This window comes from Notolepis coatsorum, assembly GCF_963971535.1.
Source record: "Notolepis coatsorum genome assembly, contig: SUPER_15_unloc_4, whole genome shotgun sequence".
Classification (NCBI taxonomy): Eukaryota; Metazoa; Chordata; class Actinopteri; order Aulopiformes; family Paralepididae; genus Notolepis; species Notolepis coatsorum.
The window spans coordinates 235,687-242,828 of record NW_028174863.1 but is presented as its reverse complement, the minus strand read 5'-3'; positions in this window follow the sequence as shown (position 1 = coordinate 242,828).

Sequence of the window (7,142 nt, the reverse complement as noted above, 5' to 3'; positions counted from 1 at the left end):
TCGAGTACAAGGTAATGCCCTTTGGGCTGACCAACGCCCCTGCTGTCTTTCAGGCCCTCATCAATGACGTTCTCCGCGATGTACTCAACCGCTCCGTTTTTGTTTATTTGGATGACATTCTGATTTTCTCCCGCTCCATGGAGGAGCACGTCCAGCACGTCCGCCGGGTCCTCCAGCGTCTTCAGGAGAATAAGCTGTTCATCAAGGCGGAGAAGTGTGAGTTCCATGTCTCCTCCATCGGCTTCCTCGGCTACATCATTGAGGGTGGCAAGATCCGGGCGGACCCCGAGAAGATCAAGGCGGTGTCAGACTGGCCCCATCCCACCAACGTCAAGCAGCTCCAACGCTTCCTGGGGTTTGCCAACTTCTACCGGCGCTTCATCAGGGACTACGGCCGGGTCGCGGCACCCCTCACCCAACTCACCTCGCCTTCTGTGCCCTTCATCTGGTCCGACAAGGTGGACTCCGCCTTCGCCGAGCTGCGCCGGCGCTTCACCACCGCACCCATCCTCGTGGACGCGTCCCGCCAGTTCCTGGTGGAGGTGGACGCCTCCTGTACCGGAGTGGGGGTGGTCCTTTCCCAACGCTCCGTCCTCGACCAGAAACTGCACCCCTGCGCCTTCTTCTCACGCCGCCTGACCCCAGCCGAGGTCAACTATGACATCGGAAACCTGGAGCTCCTAGCAGTCAAGCTAGCCCTGGAGGAATGGAGGCACTGGCTGGAGGGTTCAGAGGTCCCCTTCCTGGTTTGGACGGACCACAAGAACCTCGCCTACGTCCAGACGGCCAAGAGCCTGAACTCCCGCCAGGCCCGCTGGGCGCTGTTCTTCGCCAGGTTTAACTTCACCCTTACCTTCATCCTGGTTCCAAGAACACCAAGCCGGCAGTTTGTCCCCGAAGAGGGTCCCGCGCACCCCGACACCATCCTCTCCACCACCTGCTTGGTGGCCGCCGCCACCAGGGAGATCCAGTCCATCGTCAGGGAGGCTCAGCGTGCCCAGCCGGACCCAGGTAACAGTCCACCTAACCGGCTTTTTGTCCCTGACCTTGTCCGCTCCCAGGTGCTCCAGTGGGTTCACGCTTCCCGGTTCGCCTGCCTCCCTGGGATCGACGTACCCTGTCCCTGCTGAAACGGCACTTCTGGTGGGTCTCCATGAGGGAGGACACTCGCGCCTTCGTCCTCGCATGCACCATCTGTGCTCGTGCTAAGGCCTCCCATCGACCGCCCGCCGGTCTCCTTCGTCCGCTCCCTGTTCCCGGTCGGCCCTGGTCACACGTCGCCCTGGACTTCGTCACCGGCCTTCCTCTCTCACATGGTAACACAGCCATCCTCACTATTGTTGACCGTTTCTCGAAGGCTGTGCACTTTGTTGCTCTTCCCAAACTCCCCTCTGCTGCAGAGACCGCGGATCTGATGGTACTCCATGTCTTTCGCCTCCACGGGATCTCGGTGGACATCGTCTCCGACAGGTGCCCTCAATTCGTCTCCCAGGTCTGGAGGGCTTTCTGTCGGGCCCTGGGGGCCACGGTCAGCCTCTCCTCCGGGTACCACCCGCAGACCAACGGCCAGTCGGAGCGGGCCTACCAGGACCTTGGATCCGCCCCTCCGGCTGGAGCACCTTCCTGCCGTGGATCGAATACGCCCACAATTCTCTGTCTTTGGCGGCCACAGGTCAGTCCCCCTTTGAGTCCTCTTTGGGCTACCAACCCCCGCTGTTCCCTGCTCAGGAAGAGGAGATCACTGTTCCATCAGTGCAGGACCACCTCCGCCGCTGCAGGAGAATTTGGGAGGACACAAGGGCCGCGCTTCTCCGCTCTACGGACCAGAACCGTCGCTTCGCCAACCGCCACCGGACCCCGGCTCCCGACTATCAACCAGGTCAGATGGTATGGCTCTCGTTCCGAGACCTGCCGCTCAAGTCCGTTTCCCGTAAACTAACCCCCCGTTTCGTTGGTCCCTACAAAATCCTGTCTCTCATCAATCCCTCTGTCGTCAGGCTCCAGCTCCCCTCCCATATGCGGATTCACCCCTCCTTCCATGTCTCCCAGCTGAAGCCGGTGGTCTCCAGTCCCCTGTCTCTCCCTGCTCCGGAGCCTCCTCCTCCGCTGGTCATCGACGACCACCCGGCCTACATAGTCTGGGAGTTGCTGGACGTGCGGCGCCGCGGCTACCAATACCTGGTCGACTGGGAGGGCTACGGCCCGGAAGAGCGCAGCTGGATCTCCCGCCAGATGATCCTGGACCCAGACCTCGTCCGGGATTTCCATCGGGCCAACCCTGACAAGCCTGGGCCGCCAGGAGGCGCCCATAGAGGGGGGGGTCCTGTCATAATCACAGCACGAGCATACTTCACTCCCCCTCCTTTTCCCCTCACATTCACCACGCACTCCTCTTCATCCTCCCTTCCATCCACCACGCACTCCTCTTCATCCTCCCTTCCACCACGGAAGCCTCACGCCCTTATATGGCCAGCATCCCTTCACCTCTCGTCACTCAGCCCAGCTGCACTTCATCCCCCTGATTCACACGCTGTCAGGCACCTCACTCCTCACAGCTGTATCCCATCCCCCGTTGATGAAGACCCTACTTCTACCGGACGACGCTGACGCTCCTCTACATCGTGTACCTCGTGGCTGCAGACGCTCCTCTACATCGTGTACCTCGTGGCTGCAGACGCTCCTCTACATCGTGTACCTCGTGGCTGCAGACGCTCCTCTACATCGTGTACCTCGTGGCTGCAGACGCTCCTCTACATTGTGTACCTCGTGGCTGCAGACGCTCCTCTACATCGTGTACCTCAAGATTCAAGATTGCTTTATTGCCACACAACCATCCTTTGCAATTTTTCTGGAGTGGGTGGTTGTGTGGGAGGTGAAGATGGAGTCCAGGGAGGGAAGGTCACACCCTATGATTTTGGAGGCCTTGTTAACACTTTGGATGCCCAACCCGAGTTTTCTCGGGTTTACCCCCCGCGGGTTGAATGCCCATAACGAGAATATTCATATTTTTTTTTATTAGCGATCTGAATTCATATTTCATCAACCGAGTCTACCGTTGGAAAATCAGCCACCCCAGGCGCTCAGATGTGAAAAAAGCGCCCCCTATCGTCTCCCAGATGGTAATTCACCCTTGTGGCTGCAGATGCTCCTCTACATCGTGTACCTCGTGACTGCAGACGCTCCTCTACATCGTGTACCTTGTGGCTTCAGATGCTCCTCTACATCGTGTACCTCGTGGCTGCATACGCTCCTCTACAAAGGAAATGTATTGAAAGCAGCCGCACTGCTAGACTTGGCCGGTGTCGGTCAAAACGAGCCATGAGGTGTGACAGCAGCAGGACCGTGTGTATTAATTTATTAATGAGAAACTTTAAGAGAGCCTGTTCCACCCACAGAAGAGCATATACTGTATATAATATAATTCGGTAACTCTTTGGTTCAGTAACACACACACTTATTGGCAGGACAAATAATGTTGTCTTGCCAAACAGAAAGGAAATAAAAACCCTAAGCAACAAATAATGAAACAGAATATCAAACCAAATAATATAACAACAATATATATATATTATAAATCATATGATTCCATCTGTTTCTCTCTGTTAAAATAGTCTTTTTGGGCCTTGCATAGTATAGCAGCTTATCTTCATATTTCTGCCATCCCTAAAAACTTAGTTTAATTTAGTTTACAGCCATTTATTTTCGACTCATAATTGTGAAACACTTCCATATGGTACCATATAGCCAAGGCCTTAACCTGTTAACCTGCAATGAGTCTCCTGGCCATTTTCGTTTTCGTTTTTGAGGACTGCATACTTTTTTTGCAAACCAAAACAACATACTTTATACTTATAGCACATGCATGAGCCTGGTCTCTTTTGAAAGATGACATTCTGAAGTTTCTGATTCCAGAAAAAAATTACTTTTAGTGCTAACGTAATAGAGTAACATAGGTCTGAACTTGAGTTGTAAAGAAACTTGTTACTCAAGTTTTTCTGTAGTAGTTAGTAGTCCAGAGGTAGTATTTCCCCAGAAGGTGGTATGGCTTACAAATCCAGACGGAGCCATAGCCTGAAGCCTTATGTAGTAGCCTACATATAGAGCGGCTATGTGGCGTAGTGGGCAAGGCGCTCGCCACGAATGCTGGAGACGCTGGGCTCGCCTGTTCGAGCCCAGCGCTCCACATTGCTTTCAGTTTAGCTGGTCGTTCATACTAATACACATTGGCCGTATTAGGGGGTGGGAAACTGATGGGTGGGGATCGGGCGTTGTGTACAGCGACTCCTACAGGTCGGTTGGTGCGCCTGCGCAGTAGAATCAGGAAGTGTCGGGGGCAGCGTGAGCCTCCCACGCGTTACTCCTCGCCACTGAGAGATCGAGCTTCGCAGGTGAAAAGATGCGACTGCTGTTACCTCAAGTACCGGAGGGGACTTGTGCTATGTATGACTTAGTCCACATTGCAGCCGGCTTGTGGGAGGCAAGAAGCAGCGTTCGTGACAGGGGAGGGTTGAATTGGATGATACGAAAATTGGGATGGGAGAAAATATAGAAAATGGGAGAAAAAGTGGATAAAAAAAATGTAGTAGCCTACATATCCAAATTTCATAAAGATCCATTCAGAAATGAGTGATTAGGAGTGATTTTGGTAAACTGTGTACAAAGAAAAACTCAGTTTTCTCATAGACTTCAATTCATTCGGCTGTTTTGCTCTTCCTGTTTTCGTGTTCTTTCGTGTTTTTAGTTTTTTTATTTAGATCCCCATGTGGGGTATCATTGGAAAGCCACACTCATTGGCTACAACGATCCACAATCATTTTCGAGATCGGATCTAGATTGACGGAACTACTACAGCCTGAGTCGGGAGTGGTATTTTGCACAATACAGTGTACTTTGCACACGCCTTAAATACCAGCATGTAACTCGAGAACCGCTGAGTGGATTTTGTCAGATTTTGTCACTATCGACAGGCCACAAATAAGCCTTCGATTCGATATATATATTGTATTACAAAATATGCACACCCGAGCCACTACGGGTCGCCAAAGTGCCGGTTGAAAGAAATCCGAAAAACGTCCCATATGAGGGACGTTGCAGCTTAAATTAATGATTTAAAATGAAATCATAATGAAAATCATTTGGTTTATTAGACCTGGGGAGGAAGGTTCCGAGGTTTTGCCCCATTGAAGATCAAAACCAGAGCAAAACAAGTATTACAGCTAAACCGTATTGTGTAGGTTCATAATCTTTTATTATTTTTTAACTTTTTCTCCTCCTGTTTTTCTGTATTTTCTCCCATCGCAATTTAGTCGTTATGCCAATTCCCCCTTCCCCTTCCTGGTCGTTGCACGCATGTGCCCCCTACTGGTCGGTCTAGGGAGCCCTGAAGTCTATCAGATGCTTCCTCCGATACATAGGAGACAGCCAGCAGCCTCTTTTCACCTGACAGCGCGGACTCTCATTGGTGAAGTGTAACGCGTGGGAGGTCACACTACCTTCACCATTTCCTTCCCTCGCTGTGCAGGCACCCTGACCGACCTGTAGGAGTCGCTGTTTATTATTAACCACCCACCGGCTTCCCTCCCGCTGACTCTGCCAATTGAGTCAGTATGACGGCCGGCTAAGCCGGAGGCACCGCTGACAGACGGAATCGATACCAGCATATCTTGCGGTGGTGACGAGCGCTTAGTCCGCTGCGCCACCCAGCCGCCCTAGGTACATAATCTTTGATGGAGGTATATATTATTTAATTATTGTACTTACAACCAATAAAGGTAGGCCTACATGTTTTAACCTAATCTTTGAGAGAATGTGTTTTATATTGTAATCTTTACCGTTTCCATGGTAACTGGTTTTACTGTTGATTTTTTATATGTCAAGCTCTAGCGTTTCATATCATGTAGGGATAGTTTCTAGCAGGCTTAGAAAAGAAAACATCACAGATCACTCCAAAAAACGCATACCTCGTCAGGTACACCCATCTCTACATATTTTGCATCTAACTGACTGTTACCTTTTGTAAAGGCTGGGAATTTAAACTCTGCACACAACATGCTGTCACTTTCCTGTATGTCAACCTGTATCGGCTAAGACAAAATGTCCACTGGCAACAAATTATCAAGAGAACCACTGTTCTGTGTTATATGATAGATCTCATAGTGTCACTGTGCTTTTTGCTGGAAAACATTTGGGCGTGTGCTTTCAGATTGGATGGTTTCTCTGTGAAAATCTCAATCACTGCTACTCTGTGTCCAAAGGCCTCCACATCTGGCCATTCAATCGAACGTCTCAGGTTTGCATATAGAAATTACACAATTACATTGAATGTTCTGCACACTAAAAACAATCACAGACTATAGTACAAAGGGAAACTTAACAGTTCTGTAGAGGTGTCTGCTTCCCTCCCACCCCACACAAGTGTATGTGTCTTCTGTCTGTATGTGTCTTCTCTCTCCCTGTGTGTATTATTATATCCCTCCCTCTGTCTCTTCTCTCTCTGCACTTAAAAACACATATTGATTGTTTCATTTCGAATCCATTCTGGTGGTGAATAGAGCCAAAATAATGAAAGACTATGTCCTCCCTGTCCGGCAGATCAGACCACTATCTTCATCTGCTATGACTCCTGAATTTCTCTAAGGGGATTCATAAATAGCTTACCTTAAAAACATCCCATTGACCGTAACTCATTATTTTACACTTACTGCACTTTGAGTGCCCTCTGTTGGCAAATTCAAGAGTTGTTCATCTTTCCCATAGATATATATCACTAGATGACTCACCCGCGATGCTGGCCAATGGAGATAGACGTTGCCACATGGCGGCCATATTGCGTGGAGCATGCACACTCATAACATGCATGTCTATGATGCATGTACTATTGAAATAACCATAGCTTGCTCAATTTTCAACCGTTTGGTTTGATAAAAACGTCAGAGATTAAGTTATCATACTGCATCCTTATAAAGGACTTTCATATGAAAAGAAATTCCAAATAGCCACGTTAATAACGTTTGTAATAAACCAAACCGTTTGTAAATGCGTCAAGATTTCAGCGAGTTAAGAGTATTTTTGTTTGTGCAGATTATCACCTTAAAGCAGTAGTCCACTCAAGCAAGATGGCCGGCGGTGAACTATGCGGGAGA